This window comes from Pinus tabuliformis, chromosome 6 (genome assembly GCF_031772625.1).
Source record: "Pinus tabuliformis cultivar Carrire ecotype Pingquan chromosome 6, CPIR1, whole genome shotgun sequence".
NCBI classification, from domain to species: domain Eukaryota; kingdom Viridiplantae; phylum Streptophyta; class Pinopsida; order Pinales; family Pinaceae; genus Pinus; species Pinus tabuliformis.
Window position 1 is genome coordinate 1,034,736,124 of NC_142292.1, and position 18,501 is coordinate 1,034,754,624.

Below are 18,501 nucleotides of genomic sequence, written 5' to 3' on the forward strand. Positions count from 1 at the left end.
GGCGAGGTATTAGGAAGAAGTTCGACTTCTAATTTGAGCGAAAGGATTTCATATTCAATTAGAAGAATTTCCTCTAAACCATAAACTATATGGAATGGAGTAAATCTATTGGTCGTCTTAACAGAAGTCCTGTAAGCCCAGAGAGCTGAGAATAGCATCAGATGCTAGTCCTTCTTGTGCTTCCCAATGGTGCGTTGAAGCATAGTAATCAAAAATTTATTAATTTCTTCGACTTGGTCATTGGCCTGTGGATAGTAAGGAGTTGAGCTATCATGATGAAGGCCCAACTGAGTAGTCACCTCTGCCATCATGTATTGATGAAAATGTGATCCATGGTCAGTTACAATGGATTGAGGAATGCAAAAACACTCTATGACATGGTTGAAGAGGAACTAAGCAGCAGTGATATCGTCAACATTATATGTGGGCATTGCCTCGGCCCATTTAGTGAAGTAGTCGACGACGATGATAATATAGCCATGCCCCCCAGTCGAGCGAGGGTTACATGTTGTGAAATCTATGCCCCATTTAGCGAATGGGCCAATGGTAACTACTGGGTATAAGGGTGTTGGAGGGGCGTGCTACTTGCAGTTAAAAATATGACATTCATGGATTTTTTGAAGCTAGAATACAATCTTTAAAGATGGAAGGTCAGAAATAACCGGAACAGAGGATTTTCTTAGTAGTACCATAGCCTAACATATGACCACCACATGCACAAGAGTGGCAGTCAATCAAGACCCGTTCAGCTTCTTCAGGTGTGAGACACCTGTGAAGAATAGAGTCAACACCAACTCAGTACAAGATATCATCAAGAATCCAATAGGGTTGGGACTGATATCAGATGTGGCATTGGTCGGATCAAGACAACTTACCATAGAAGTTTTAGGTTTGAAGATAAATGATAATATCTCCATACCAAGGGTCAAGAGTACTGATGAGAAATAGAGTCTCATCAGGAATTGCTGAGTAAAATCAGTAAAAGTGCTTGCAGACAGAAGGGAACATATCAACTTGGTAAAAAAAAGTGATTTCTTTGATTTGGTGGCAATAAAATCCAAATCAAACTCCTGTAGGATAACAATCCATTTGGAGGATTTTCCCTCAAGTAATTGATGAGTCAAAATATAGGTCATGGGGTTGTAATCAGAAATCACCGTGGTTTTTCGTAAAAGGATATAATGAAAAAATATTTGGACAACATGGACTCCTGCCTAGGCAAGTTTCTTGAAATGGGCATATCGAGACTCAGTGTCAAGGATATTTCATCTTAAATAATAAACCACATGTTCGTTGCCATCATCATCATCATGAACCAACACCATAGCAATGGTACTGTCAGTTACAATGAAGTATAGTAAATAATCGCGTCAATAATCATGGGGATGAAGTAATGGAGCACTGATAAGCATTTTTTCAAAGAATCAAAGGATTTCTGGGCAACTTCATCCCAAATGAAAGGGATCTCTCTTTTAAGCAAGCAAGTAAAACCCTTGGAAAGTTCAGCATAGTTAGGAACGAATCGACCAAGAAAGTTAGCATTTCCTTGCAAACTTTGCAATTCGAGCAATGAGGTAGGAGGGGGTAAGTTTACAATAGCCTCAACATTTGAAGGATATATTTGAATACCTTCACAAGACACAACAAAACCCAAGATTCGCCTAGATTCAATGCAAAAAATGCACTTATGAGGATTGAGACAGATGTTATAGTGTCAACATCACAGAAAGATGGATCTTAAGTGGTCTGGATGGTCATGACGCTTAGAAGAATGGGTCAGTAAGTCGTTAAGGTAAGGTTGAACAATGTGTCGAATATCATGAAACGCACAAGACATTGCTCTCTAGAAGGTAGTGCCAACATTTTTAAACTGAAAAGAAGCTTCTTATAGGCAAAAGTGCCCCATTGTTGAACTAGACATTCCTCTGATAACTTTTCATAAGGCACTTTATCCCACTTACTCAAATTACCTTGAGTCATTGCAAGCAAATGGAAACCTCAATGATATTACCTTTGACTCCCTTGTGAAACAATTTGCTAAAAGAGAGAAATATTTTGGGAAGAATACAGCTCCTCAGTCTTTTGAAGAGGTTGTGTGTCTTACACATAGAGAGAAGAATATTGCTCAAGATTCTTCCAGAGGAAGAGGTGGTCGAAGAGGAAGAGAAAGAAGAAATTTCAGAGGTAGGGGGGGCAGACACTCTCAAGGAGAAAAGTCAGATTTACATTGCATGCGTTGCAAAAGAGATGGATCACATGATTCATCCACATCTAAGTTGCCTTGGGACAAAATTGATCAGGAAAGAAACCAACCCAAAGGTAAAACTAATGACAAAGAGAAAGGTAAAGCACATGAATACACTCACTATGTTGTGGCACACTATAATATTTGAGTAAATGAAGACTTATTTAATGCTTCACTTGCTTCTTGGAAAAATGATTGGTTGCTTGATTCAGGAGAAACTTGCCACATGAATTTTAGAAGAGATTTTTTTGAAGAATTTACTGACAATGTTGATGGAACAGTATACTTTGTAGACAAATCAAAACTCAAGCCATCAGGGCTTGGCACAATCAGGCTTAAACTGCCTGGTCTTCCAAACTTTCTTCTGCATCATGTTTTATATCTCCCACGGCTAAGGAGAAACATGTTGTCCTTGGTCCACATCCTCTAGAAAGGACACTCCATTCACATGTTTGATGGCATGGTTTAGGTGAGAAAAGAATCAGACCACTCACTTGTCATGACAGGGATAGAAGAAGAAAGGCTTCTCAAGCTATAGGGTACCTCTGCTCGTGCACAAAATTTCTCATACAATTCTCATTATAATGAAGGTACATTTCAATCAAGTTTATTATGGAATGCTAGATTTGGACACTTGAAATATGACAGCCTCTGCTTGGTGAAGAAAAATGGTGTTACTAGTTTGCCTAGAATTCCTAGGACACTTAAGCAATGTGATGCTTGCATTCTAGCAAAGCACAGCAAACAGTCTTTTCATGATTCACATTCCAAAGCACATAAAAAAATTGAATTCATTCATTCAAATTTATGTGGTCCAATGCATGTTCCTTATGCAAATGGAAATCAATATATGATGACATTTATTGATGACTACACCAGAATGTGTTGGGTTTATTTATTGAAGAACAAATCTGATGCTTTTCAAATATTCAAGAACTTTCATACATGGATTGAAAATGGTGCACAATCTCATATTGGCTCTATTCGCATTGATAATGGAAAATAATACACTTCAAATGAATTTGAAAGCTATCTTCACCAACATGGGATCAAACATCAAACAATTGTGCGTTATAATCCCCAACAGCATGGAGTAGCTGAAAGAATGAATAAGACAATCTTAAATGTGGCGTGCTCCATGATGTTTTTTTAAAATGTAAAATTGATGTTTTGGGCTGATGTAGTTCTATGTGTTGTATATGTAAATAATAGGTGTCCATCTAATGCTATTAGAAACAAGACTCCTTATGAAATGTGGTATGGACACATTCCTTCGGTCAAGCATCTCAAGGTCTTTGGTTCCACATTTTATGCCTTGATACCAAAGGTACATAGAAACAAAATTGGATCAAGAAGTCATAAGTGTATCTTCTTGGGGTATTCAAACATCTCCAAAGCATACCATCTCTATGATGAAGTCAATAAAAAATTTGTTGTATCTAGAGATGTAATATTTCTTGAATCATCCAAAACTGACAATGTTGTTGAGCGGCAACTTGATTGCTTGGATAGATTCGCAAATACAAAATCATTTCAAGAATTTGATAATTAGATTCCACATATTGAAGGGGGGGTTCCTATACTAGATCAACCTATGGAATCTTCTTCTGAAGCACTCTCTCCCCTGCATGAAACTTCAACAATGGATGATACTTTGAGTGATGTGATTGAAAAAATTGGGAGACTTAATCTTGATTCAGTCCCAAATTAATCAACTGAGCAGCCTAGACCATCTCAAAAGAACCCCAAAGTGGCTAACAAAGACACTTGAAAGTGTTCATCCTAATGAGGTTGGAAAGACAGGAACTAGAAATTCAACCCGATAAAATGGAGGTGATGTAGATGACTCTGATTCACGTGTTGATATGGATGTTTCATATGATTGTGAATTGAATTTGTCTACAGATTTTGAACCAACTTCCTTCAAAGAAGCTACTTCTCATGATGAAGGGAAAGAAGCAATGCAAAAGGAGTATGATGCCTTGATAAAGAATGGCACTTGGAAGCTAGTTGATCCTCCATTGGGAACCAAACCAATTGGCTGCAAGTGGGTCTACAAGAACAAGTATAAAGTTGATGGATCACTTGAAAAGCACAAATCCAGGCTTGTGGAAAAAGGTTTCGCATAGAAGGAAGGGGTTGATTATGAGCAAACTTTTCCCCCACAGCAAAATGGGCTACCATCTGGACACTCTTTGCCCTAGCAGCTCAAAATGGTTGGAAAGTCCATCAAATGGATGTAAAAACTACTTTCTTGAATGGAGATCTAAAAGAGAATGTTTTTATGTCCCAACGTGAAGGATTTGTTGTGAAAGGACATGAACATAAAGTATGAAAACTTGTGAAATCCTTGTATGGCCTCAAACAAGCACCGCGAGCCTAGTATGAAAAACTAACTGAGCATCTTCTAAAACTCAATTTCAAACATTATGATCTTGATGATGCAACTTTGTTTGTTAAAAAAGTTGACAAAATAGTTGTATATCTTGTGGTATATGTAGATGATAATTTGATGATAGGGAACAATGAGAGCTACATTGCATCCATAAAGAAGGAATTGAGGAAAGGTTTTGAAATGACTGATTTGGGCTATGTTCATTACTATCTTGGTATTGAAGTAACTCAAAATCCAAAGTCCATATTCCTTTCTCAAAAGAAGTACATTAGAGATTCGTTGAACATGATTGGCATGGTTGAATGCAATCGTCTGACTACTCCAATCAAACAAAACTTAAAGCTCACATCCATTGATGGAAATGAATTTCAGGATGCAACAAAGTATAGACATCTTATAGGAAGTCTCAACTACATGACTACTACAAGACCAAACATTTCGTTTGCTATTGGAATCCTCTACAGGTTTACGCAAAAGCCTTGTGAGGGATATTGGTCTACTGCGAAAAGAGTTCTAAAGTACTTGAAGAGAACTCAAGACTTTGGACTCAACTATACACAGGTGGGCGACTTCAGCTTGATTGGATACTCTGATTCAGACTTTGATGGAGATAATGAAACTAGGGTATCTACTTCTAGTTATGTTATGATTCTTGGATCAGGAGCTGTCTCTTGGGGATCACACAAACAATCAGTTCCAATAGATTCCACAACAGAGGTAGAATATGTGGCAACGGCTGAGGCAACAAAATAAATTGTGTGGCTCAGGAAAATTTTGGAAGATTTGCAGGTAAAACAAGTACATTCGACTCTAGTCATGATTGACAATACCTCGGCAATAAAGTTGGCCAAGAACCCAAAATTCCATGATTGAATGAAGCACACCAATACAAAATATCATCTAATTCGACATCATGTTGAGGCGAAAACAATCCATCTTTGCCATTGTTCCACTAATGAGAAGATTGCAGACATCTTCACCAAATCACTTGAAAGACTCAGAATGATGCTTGGACTCACCAACATCCCTTCAGATTAGGGGGGAATGTTAACACCTAATCATAGGGATTGGGTGAAAAACTATAAATAGTGTCAATAAATAATAGAGAAAATGGAGAGTCGTCGGGAGATGAAACTCAACAGTCACTCCCTCGTGTATATAATAATGAACAACCTAAATGAATAATAGAATCTCATTTGAGGAGTTACCTCCTGGCCTGACATGGTATCATAGCCAATTCTAATTTTAGCTTTCCTCCCTTTGCAACTCCCTCATGTTCTACCTGTTTGTGTAGAATGTCACCTTATTTGCATCCTATACACCTACGCTGGTGATTTCTCTGTCTTATCCCTACAATATTCTATGCATTATTGAATTCACTAGTCTAAATACAGTGGGAGTGTTGAAGGGTCTATTTGCTGCATTAAGGCATTGCTTTGCCTACTATGAAGACTAGAGCTAGTTGCTGCATGGAATGGTCATGTGATGCTAGGAAGTGCCCCTAGGACAGATAAAGGTCATCTTATGTTGATCAACAGATGATATGTTGATCTGGTTGTGTTACACAACATTTTGTCACTATCCATGTACTCCCCGTCTACGATCCTGGAGGACCTCTACAGCGTACCTGACATGCTTTCCCATTAGGAAGAAACTCCTAGTATGTCCCTCTTCATGAACAGAAAAATTTCCCTTTTGCATCATTTCCCAAGAATCTTCCTTCTATCCCAGTTTACAAGATGGCACTACTGACCAGTTTTCTACTCACGTCAATTTACAGAGGTTAAAACTAGCCATCGCACCGTTTGAAGTGACTGAGCCTTTTTCCAATCGCGTCGATCCTCTTTTGGAAGGTTTTTTAAATAAGAAGCCGAAGCTTCCAATTCTAGAAGCTTCGTAATAGAAGTCTGGTAGATGGATGGGCCAGATAGAGTCGAGGAAGTCAGATTGAGCTCCTTTCCCCGATTAGGATGGAAAAACCTCAAGAGATAAGACCTTCTCCCATGATGAAAGGAACCATCTCCCATCCATCCAAGCTATATAAACCTCTCTTTTTCCCAAGTAAAAGCTAGTTGGGGTTTTGGAGCAACTTTGAATAATCAACAAGTCATCTATAGCTTGTAGCTTTCTAGTGTATGTTTGAGGGAGAATAGTGTGATTTTTATTTGGTTTGAGACTAGAGGGAAAGAGGCCTTATAAATTCTATTTTTGGGGATATCCATGAAGTGCTAGCAGGAGTGTGGGAACCTAAACACGTCAGAGGAGATGAGCAACGTCAAGGCACTGGTTGTAATCTCTTTTTGATTTTTATAGATGAAACTATTGATTGTTTTCCTACATGAAATGTCATTTTACATCATTATGGCTTAATGTTCCTTGAACTATTAAGTAGGCTGGGTACAATATTGTATGTTATCATGTTTTTTGTTGTTGTTTTTTTCTTGTTTCAGGTAATCAAAGGAAGGAAGTGGAAGATAGCTAGTCTGCGAAACCAAATATTCTGGGTTCGATCCCCAACGGATTTGCCAATTTGTGGTGCACGTAAATTCTAAGTTCGGACACAAACAATTCCTTTAGCTCGAGAGAGCAGGTCTAGCAACAAACAAACAATCTATGGAAAATCTCCTTAAGCTAGAATCAATTAAGAGGGCCTACCTCTATGAATAGACATTGTGATGATAGTTCATGGTCCTGTGTCAACCTCGTTAAAAGATGAAACAAAGGGTGTGAGGATAGTTCCTGGTCTTGTGTCAACCTCATTAAAAAATGAAACAAGGAATCATGAGGATGGTTCCTTGTCTTGTGACAACCTCGTTGAAAAATGAAACAAGGGTCTCGAGGATAGTTCTTTTATTGTGTCAACCTCGTTAAAAAAAAATGCAGCACCTCCCTTTTCCAAATAGAGTATTTGATTAAGATCTCATAAAATCCAAGTCGATTCTTTCCAAGATCTTGAAAGTGAACCTTCATTCCATCAACCTAGTTGACTGAAATGAAGCTTGGGGGGCATGTAACTCGATTATGTACATGTATGCTGGGGGCATGCAAACTTATAGGAAGCATAGTTTTTCATTTCAAGATTGTGTAAACATGAAACTGAATCCAATCAGAGTTCTCCATGGTTCAAGCTTGTGTAAAAATGTACCCATGCCCAATTTACATCTCGTGATTGTTGATTTTATCAGCTAATTTCTGCTAGATGAGCCTTGGTTGTTTCATTCCATTGCTACCATTTCTTTGGCTGATCATATGCTTTCACTTGGTTGTTTTGCCTTTCCTGAGGGACCACAATGATGAATGGTTTTACTAGCTAGCCTCTTAACCATTACCATTTTTGAGAAGTTCCACCATTACCAGAACCAGTTGCTACCCTTTATACCACTCGTTCCTCTAGGACAAGTCACCTTTAAGCTCTTTTCTAACTCGTAAAAAATGAAAAGATCGCCGAGTATTTTTCCCTTTTTGACTCGTTAAAAGAAAATAAAAACATGAGGTATTCTTTCACGCTCTTTGCCGACTCTTTAAACATGAAAAGGTTGTCGAGCTCTTTTCGTTTTGAACTCGTTAAAGGCTGTAAAACTTCATTCACCTGGTATACATTTAGCCCTTTTTCGGGTTGGGATGCACTATTTATGAAAATGGTACTCCTTGACTGAAATGGTCAAGCGGTTCTCTCAAGTATCGTTTTCTACCTTTTCGGGCTCGAAAGACACAAATGTATGAAAATGGACCATGTGGAGTTTTCTTTTCCATGTCTTTTTCAAACTCTCTAAACATGAAAAAGATATCGAGTTACCCCTTTGTCAGACTTGTTAAAACATTAAACGACATTGGATTCGTCGCCATGATGAACGTGAGCTTCTCCTTCCTAGGGCTCATTAAACTTACTAGGTCAGATTTTTCTGAAGGATGAACTTACAGGGAAATCATATGTTATCCCCATCAAGCTTGCGATAAAAAATAAATAGGGTACCTATGAGAAATGGTGGGGGAAATTTGGAAATTCTATCCGTCGTGTCGGCAACTCACTCTTGAACATCACACTTTCTACTTTGTGTTGGGTTGGGATATCCTCCTTTTCATTTGACCTTCCTGGGTTGGGCCACTCATTTTTTCCTTCCATTTGATCTCTGCCATGTCATCATGACCACCGATCCTATGGATCCAAAAGCTTCCAAACTCTGGAATCGTGTCGCCGATATGTTCAAAAGTCAATCCTTCTGCAGTTACACTTACTCCTGATTCTCTATATCATTTGAAACCATTTGCATCCCTTTGTCTTGTGTCGATGATGTGGGATACATCATGGCCCTCCTTCGACATGGTTGCTTCATGTCGACTTCATCTCACTATCCTCGAAGCCGGCTGAGAGACTCCCTTCCAGTACCTTACTACTTGCATGCCCTAATGGCAAGTTCTTCGCACTTGATGACAAATTCACATCATTGGCTTTTGATCGGGTGATTTCATGGGTGTTCGACATCAGTTCCTTTATTCACATTCCGTGAACTGTGCTACCAGTACCTTACGAGCCATTATCATTATTCGTGGTTTCTCTCACAGTTGTTAATGTTTCACATCATTGACCACTAATCGAGCGACTTCCTAGCATGTTTGACTTCAACACATTCATTCACATGTTAGGATTTGTACCTTGATCAGGTCATTTGTAGCGCAAGACGCTGGGCTAAGATTACACAAGTCTAGGTTGTGAGGCGATATGACATGGTCATGTTGATATACATGTTTCTTTCAGATGGATGGCTGTGACCATACCATGAGTTTTTATATGTGATCCTTCTCATTATTGGATGGGTGTGCCCATTCCTTAGATCCATTTACATGATCATTCCCTGGATGGATGCGTCCATACCACGATTCATGTGTTATCGCCTAGATTGACCTCAAGCTGAAGGGAGGCAATGCTGGATAACCACAAACCAAGTGTTGGGTCTTGAAATTGTCATTCACTTCCATTACACTTTCACTATCATGTCCATTATATCACCTCCATTTCACCTTCATTTCACTACCATGTCACTACATTCATCTCACTTTCATCATTATTGGGTCACATTTATGTTTTTCCAAACTTTATTATTTCTTATCATTTTTAAGTGAATTTGTGGTTAAAAATTAGAAAATAATGTGCATATGCTTATACCTAACAAATGGGATGAGATTGTTGACATGTGTAGGTCAAAAGGAAGCTTCTAGAAGACCTTTATGTGGCGTCCTAAGGCCAAATTCGAATTTGAGTGGAGAGGATCATGGGATCATGAGGATATATGTCACATTTCCTATTTGTATTGAAACTCTAAGAAGACATGTGTCTTATCATTTCCTATTTTGATTATAACTCTAGAGGTATAGGGAGAGATTCATGGACTCTCATTAATGAGATGACTTCTCATCTTTTTGTATAAATAGGAGATCTCTCTCCTTTATTTGGGAGCTTTTGTAAAATTTGTTAGCTCAACTTGTTGTACTTTGTAATTTTGAAGAATTTGAATAAAGCTTTGAAGTTCCCAACATGGAAGGAGATGTGAAGTAGGAGATGTCATGAGAATATTAGAATGTAAGGTAGAGTAGATTTTATTTTGTAGTTTTGCTTTGATTTCATTCAAGTATGTCATTTTATTTTTATGATTGTTTTCAAGTTTAACAGTTTATATTTTCCATTCATGCAAGTTTAATTAATGCAAGTGTGTTCAACCGGTTGATTGTAGATCTATCTAACTGTGTAATCTATGCTTAACAAAATAGTCCAAGAAAGTAGTCCTCCTATTTTCCAAATGGTGCTTCAAGCATTAGAGCACACAGTAGATTATTTTTCCTTTACATGTTTTGTATTTGATTTCCATTTCAAATTAGCATGACTGACTGTGTTTCCTATGCTCGCTAAATTGTCTCAAGAAGGTGGCTCTACCATTTTCCAAATTGGACTGAATTTGGGTGTTTGTTCTTGCAGCAGTAATAGATTCATTTCCCATGCTTTCTTAAGATCACATCTATTGTATACTCAATTGCATAAGTCATTTCAAGAAGATGATTTCGACATCTTCCTATATTGAATGTTCCCAATGGTATTTGAGCCTGCAGTAGATCATAGTTATTTTTGTATTGTTTTAAACTAGCATTATCATTTTTTCTTTCATTTCATAGACATTTTGGTGGCCTAGATTAATCTAACTATTCAAAGTTTTGATTTGTTCATTTCCTTTTCTCCCTTCATTAGAAATTAGATTTTAGCATTAAAAGTCATTAGATTTAGTTGTCCATTAACATTTAGATATTTTCATCTAGAAGCATAACTTTTCTTTCTTAGATTAATTTCCTTAAGCATAAGAAACAAAACCCCCAGAAACAACATAAACTATAAAAAAACGAAGTAAGAAAAAGGTTAACTAAGCACATATAGTGCACCACACTTCATCAACTTACGATACCTGGACTGATAATTTATGTAGAGCAGTTTAGGACACTAAATTGACTAGACACTAAGCTTAGCCAAGTAGCTAGCAATACTAGGCTGGGAGATGGCTCTCTTTGTAAGGATCTCAGTCAAGATGACTGGATCAGGTAAAGGATTTTAGCCTAGGTATAGTAGATCGAAGGTTTTGATTGAATTTTGCTGGTGTTTTTCTGGACGAAGAGGAGCTGGGTAGTTTAGGTCTGGGAAATTAGGTCAGAAATGCAGGGTGTTCTATGGGGCAAGGTAGGCATAGGCTTTAGCACTTTAGGTTTGATGGTGTGAAGTGTTCAAGACTGATAAGGAGCTAAGAAGGGCATATGACAATCACGAATCCTTCTTAAACAGTAGAAAACATGAAATGTTGAATGATTTCCCAAGGTAGAGCACTAATACAATGGATTCTACTTATCAAACTTGAAAACATTCAACTAGAACAAATGAAATGAATGATGAAATACATAAAACATGTAAACAAATGATCAGAAAATAAGAAACTGTACTAAAACTCTATACCACAAGGATCCCATAAAAACAGCTGCAAATATTATTAATCTCCTTGCCAAACTGCTTACAATGATGTACAATCAGACTCTGAGCATCCAATTGAGTTCAATACCTTACAAAGAGAAAGAAGAAGAAGATATAGACATGATTTCAACCTCCTCCCATCCTCAGGGGTCGAATCCCTAAGATGACGAGCTAATCTAACTAATACTGAACAAGACACAGGAATATAGACATCATCAAGAACTTGACTCTAAAAGTGAAAAACTGATTCATTTAGGCTCAAACTAACTCCTAAGCAATGAATCTACCTTATATTAATATTTATCCATCGTATTTACAAGCCATGACATCATTTACATAGTGAAATTATCCACCATGAGAGAGAATCCATGATTACAGTAAAAAATTGGAAAAATAGCAACCTTGAGCAAAAACTATGAAAAGCGTAGTGCCACTGGGCAAAAGCACAATGCCAATTTTAGGTCCCTTTTGAAGACCATCCTGTCATCCAAATTGAGCCCATGATAGCTCAATGGAAATTTCTTTAAGTCTAATTTCCATAACACCTGAAATTTCTGCATTTGGAGTTCATTTGACCCCTCAAAACTTGATTCTCCAAGATTGGTTATGTGTGTCCAAAAAGTGGCAGAAAGGTCATTTTTAGGGTGTTTTTTGACCTTTTGGTGGACCAATTCTACCCCAAAACTTTTGAAACTTGATAGGGTGCATGTCCTCATCACTCTGAAACCAAAAATTCAAGCCATTTCTTCAATGGATGTGGTGCTGCGCTTTTATGCAGTTTTTCTGTGTAATGAAATTCAAAATTGCAAATCACAAAATTTGTTTAAAACTTTCCAAAAATTGGTGTGAAGCACCACCAACATGTGCTTTTATGAGCCAAGGAGGCTTCAGCCATCATTCTAAGTCTATCCTCCTTTTTCTTGCCTTTCAAGGCCTGCCTTAGCCTGGCTTTCATTCTCTTGACCTTCATATTGCAAATCTTGTTTCGGGTCCTATAATGATAAGCCATGTGTTTGATCATCTGATTGTCTATGTTGGCCTTCTGTAATAGCTTCTCGAGGTGCAAGTTGACTCTCTGAAGACATGTCTCCCTATCATTTTCAATCTCCTCCTCAATAGGGTTCAAAGTGACTTGTGCCTCTTTGCCACTTTGTCGTTTCATCTTGAGCATTTCTAGCTCCATGAGGACTTGTTTGTCATTCACTTGCTTGTTTTCTTGCTCCAAATATGTGATGACATATTTGGCCCTCTCTAAATTGTCTGCCAAAGCTTGCACTTGATCTTCACTTTCCTGTATGATGATGTCTTTGATGGTTTCTTTGCCCTCAGCCTCCAAGTTAATGATATCAACTCCATGATGAGTATAATGCTGCTCCATCTCATCATGCTTAGTCAAGTCAAAATCTCTTTCCTCCTCATCATCATCCGGCATCTTTTCCTTTCCTTTGTGTAGCTACTACACCTGTACCTGTTGTGCTGAAGAAGAAGGCAAAACCCCTTCCACATCTCGTGGAGTTAGCATTTTCCTATGAGCTGACAAAGAAGGCAAGGCCCCTTCCACATTTTGTGGAGAAAACACTTGTCTATCTGTTGCAAATAATATCCTAGTGCCCATCTGATATGTCATGAAAATGGGCACCTCTGTAGTTCTTTTCTCCTTGGCCTCCTCATCTATTTTAGCTGGGCTAGAAGGTCCTCCTGCTTCTTGAGGCACTGGTGGAGGAATTTGAGGACCCCTAAAGATCTCAGGAGAAATGAAGGTTTCCCAAGGGATGTTGAGGAGACTGAGATGATGAAGAACAATGATCTTGATCAGGGAGTAATGATAAAGGCTGATCATCTGCTGAGGGTAAGGCTTCCTTTGGACAATAAAAGCCATTTTCTTAATACTCCTGAACAAGTAATAAGGGATGTTTAACATCCTCGCCATGGTAAAATGCATGAGGATCCTGATATGATAAGTATACATCCTGGAGAACCGACCCTCACAAGTGAAATACTTCATGATGATCTTCATCATGGGGACATACTTGTTCTCAAGAAACTTGAAAGGAAACAGTCTCTTCAACTGATTTCTGTACTGGGGTTTGATATAAGGTTCATAATAGTACTCATCTAGATCCTGGCGCTTGAACCACTTCTCCCCTACATTAGGAATCCTAGTAGCATCTTCAATAATAGAAGATGAAATGGTGAAAGTTACCCCAGCAAGAGTCACCCTGTTGTCATGAAGATGTGCTGAAAAATGTCTAGTGAGCTCCGGGCGATATTGCACACTCTCAACCTATTCAAAGAATTCATAGCAGCCAAGGTACTTGAAGCATGTGATAGCCAACTTTGAGGCCTGCAATTCCCTAAGGTTTGATGCTCTTCTCTGATAATCCTGCCTCCCTTGTGTGGTTTTCTCGATTGCATGGCTGCATTAGCTGAGGTATCACTGGTTGTGTTCTCCTCCTCATAGCCTTGGTCTTCCAGGTCCATGTTTGGAAGGTTGAGGTGTGTGGAAATGAGAAATCAGGGGAAGGAAAATGGGCTTGCAACTAGGAAATGAATGGAAATGAGAAGAAGGGTTTTTTGCCTTGAGCTCTTGGGGAAAAGAGACAAAAGGGAATGTGAAGGAAAAGTGGGAAATAGGGAAAAGGGATAGGGTGATTTTAAGACTGTAGGGCTAGGTGTTGAGAGGAGTAGGAAGGAGTTAGGGTTTAGGTAGAATTAGGGAGAATTTTATGGTTTCAAGATTACAAATGACCAATGATGCTTGTAACTTAGATTTAGCAACCCAAAATCAAGATAAAGGACATGTAGTTACCTATGATAAGGGAGAGCAAAACAAATTTGAGGCCTACTGGAAGATTTGGAGGTTTTTGGTCATTTCTAGGAAAACCACAGTGCCTTTGCTCAGAAGCGCAACACCATGACAACAACACAGTCATCATTCAATTTTGTTCTAGAAAAATCAGGGAAAAGTGCAGTGATGGGTGAAAAGCATAGCGCCTACCTCCAAAAGTGCAACACCAGTCTATCTCAGCCAAAAGCGCAGCGCCTCTCTACCAAAAGTGCAACGCCATACTTTTTCACTCAAACTCAACTTTCTATCTTCTCCCTTTCACTTCTTGCTTGGCAAATGAAGATACTGAATTTGAAAATGAAGTATGAGGGTTTAAATAGAAGAATATTTTTATTTTTTACTTTGGAAACCCCACTTTTTCAATGTTTCTAGTTCTTTTTCAAAACTCTGTTTCAATGCGTTTTCTTCTTGTATCTTTGCAAGTGGATAAATGCTCAATTTGACTTGAATTTTGTAGTGGTTTTTGGTCTTGCAGCAAGGAGAAATGCTCTGGTGTAGCTGAGATCAATTATTACATATAGGAACTTAAAATTACATATGAAATAAAAAATAAACTAAAATACTCTGTTTTCACCTCAAAAACATGTTTTTGAGGTGAAAATTACATTAGGTTAAAAAGATAATAATTTTAGTAGCTATGACTTACAAGCCATCATGCTTGATTTATTGATCATACTCATACCCTTGTTGACCTTTATTTACACTTTGAAATCAGTTTCTTGACCTTGGTGATGAAACCCCAGACCTAATGAAATCATACCCTATGACCTAATGAAATGGATTGTAGATTAATTATGAAACCCTAACTGAAGACAATCTAAAGAAGGATCAACAAGTATAGTCTATGAGGGAAATATTTTCTGAAGAGAAAACAACCATCAGTGGATCAATATATCATGACCTAATGGAATGATGCAAAATTTTCAGTATGGCACTCCTAAAATGAAAATACAAAGAGTGAATTTTGATCCTTGATGGAAGTATGCAGATATTGAAACTAACATTAACATTATTTGGGGATGGCAGTTCCTTGGAGGTGTCAAGAACACCATAGACCAAGTGCCTCATCCATTAGGCAACACGGTCAAAACCACAAAAAATTGAAAATGACTCAATACAACTGAAGACTAACTCTCAACCAAATTGACTCAAAACTCAACCAAACTTGACACCAATCATTTAAAATTTTTAGCCTTCACTTCAGGCCCCAAGCTCAACTGACAGTGTACTTAAAAACTTGCAAGGAAAATCAAATTGGTATATACAATGAACGTGTAGTAAATTCAGGAAACCACCACAAAAGTAGTAATGCTTCAAGAGCCTACCATTCACTGGCCCTCCTAAACAATCCTGACCATCCATCTCCTTGAGCAGAAAAGCATTTTGTCCCCCGGATGCTGAGATCTTATACGGTCCTTTCCATAGATTGTTGAACTTACCATGCTTTCCTTTGTCCTCATTCCATGCATCCAACTACAACACTACATCCTCCAACTGAAACATTTCTGCTTTGGTTTTGTGGTCATTGATCTTCTTTATCTTTTCTTGTAGTTTGAAAGTGTTTTGGGAAACCTCTTCCCTTGTTTGTTGAAGGTGAATCATTTGATTAATTCTTTGTTGAATATCATCCTCTTCGTTGCCAGCTTCCTGTAGTAATCTCGTGACTAGGACTGCAAGTGATGTAGGAAATATTGTATCCGTACCATAAACCAACTCAAAAGGTGACATACCTATGGACTTCTTGTTGCTCACTCTATTGGCCCATAAGGCATTAACAAGGTTTCGATGCCAATTCTTCTTATTTGCCTCTAACATTTTCTTGATTATATTCACCAAGGACTTATTTGATGATTTGGCCAATCCATTGCCCTGCGAGTAGTATGTTGTTGAATGACCCAATGTAATGTTGTACTTGTTGCAAAACTCCATCATTTTCTTGGACTTAAATGTTGTTGCATTATCTGTTATAATCTTATGAGGGAAACCAAAATGAGATAGCATATTAGATTCTAAAAATTGAATGAATACCATATCTGTGGCCTGCCTTGTGAGAATGGCTTTAATCCACTTGGTGAAGTAATCAGTAGCTGTTAAGATCCATCGATGTTGTGTTGATGATATAGGATGGATTTCCCCTATGAAATCAAGTCCCCACTACTGGAAAGGTGCATTTACTTCAACTGGTTTCAAAGGAAGAGGAAGTAGCTTCCTTTTTCCTTGAAAAACTTGGCATTCATGGCAACTCATCACTGTCTTATACAAATCTAAAAATAAAGTCGGCCAATAATATCCTGCTCGCAACACTTTGTTAGCTATTGTTTTCCAAAACAAATGACCACCACAATCACCTTTATGAAAATTGTGCATCACCTGTTGAGCTTCGTCTTCAACCAAACAATTAAGAAGAACCCCTCCTGGATCTTTCCAAAAAAGAGCACTGTTTAAAATGAAGAATTTTGTTGATTTGAATTTTAGTGACCTACCTTTGCTTCTTGACATTCGCGGAGGTGGCGAAAGAAGCTAAAGAACATAAACTATATCAGAATACCATGGTGATTGAAGAAACATTTCTGAAACTTGAATGAGCGAGTCACCATCCTCATCCTCCAACATTGCTACTATGAGATTTATGTCTAGAGCATGCAGATTTGATTCTGCCATTAGTTTTTCTAAGCCTTGTCCCTTGATCAGTTTAGTGGGTTTAATATCCAGATCATATTCTAACATTGTTGCTATCCACTTACCTCTTCTTCCCTCCGGATCAGTTTGCATCAGAACATCCTTTACTGCTTCATTAGGAACATATGCTATGGTATGTGAATGCAGAATGTACACTCTGAAATCATTCAATGATTTTATGAGAGCCAGTGCTTGTTTCTCAATGATATTATACCGCAAGGTGGCATCTTGAATAGTCCTACTGAAAAAAGCAATGGGTTGCTCAATCTGATCTCTCTTTTGCATCAATACCATAGCCATGGTATGCTCGGATGCAAATGAAAATATAATGAAATCTTGAGTGTAATTAGGACTAATCAAGACTGGGGCTGTGGTCAAAGCAAACTTTACCAAATTGAATGACTTCATGGCATCCTTGGTCCATTTTACAATGCTGTCCTTTTTCAACATATTAGTCATTTCACGTAAATGTTCTGTCAAATGGGTTATAAATCTGTGTAAGAAATTCATCTTACCATTGAAAGCCTGAATCTCTTTTTTGTTGCGTGGAAAGTCTATATGCTGAATTGCCTCCACCCTTGAAGGATCAATGCAGATACCGTCTTTAGAAATGATATGAACAAGGAGTTTACCTTCATCCATGGCAAAAAGACTCTTCTTCGGATTGAGAGAAATGTTGAACTTTCTACATCTCTGAAAGACAATCCTTAAGTGGTGCAAGTGTTCATCATCAGAACCAAAAAATACTGTCAAATCATCGAAATAAACAACTAAGAAAACATCCTTCTCATTAGAAAAAGTGATGTCCATTGCTTGTTGAAAAGTGGCTCCAACATTCTTCAATCTGAATGGCATTTTGGCATACTGAAAAGTTCCCCAAGGTGTTCTGAAGGCAGTTTTTTCTTGGTCTTTTTCATGCACCAAGATCTTATTATAGCCTGAGTAACCATCGAGTAGTGACATCCGTGATGCTCCAACTACTCTTTGCAGAATATGGTCCATCTTTGGAAGTGGATAGTTATCCTTTAAGGATACTTTGTTGAGGTTCCAGAAATCTATGCACAACCTTATTTCTCCAATCTTCTTTCGTACCAGGACCAAATTCGAAATCCAATCAGAAAATCTGATTGGAACAATGATGCCAGCTTTGAACAATCTGTTTACCTCTTTTTCGATGGATGGCAGCAGCTTTGGATTGATCCTTCTCAACTTTTGTCTGAAATAATTTAGATCCGGCTTGATAGGAATAGTATGCTAAATTATATCCTTGTCATACACCTTCAAATCTGAATAATCCCACGCAAACACATCAGAAAATTCAGAAATTAATC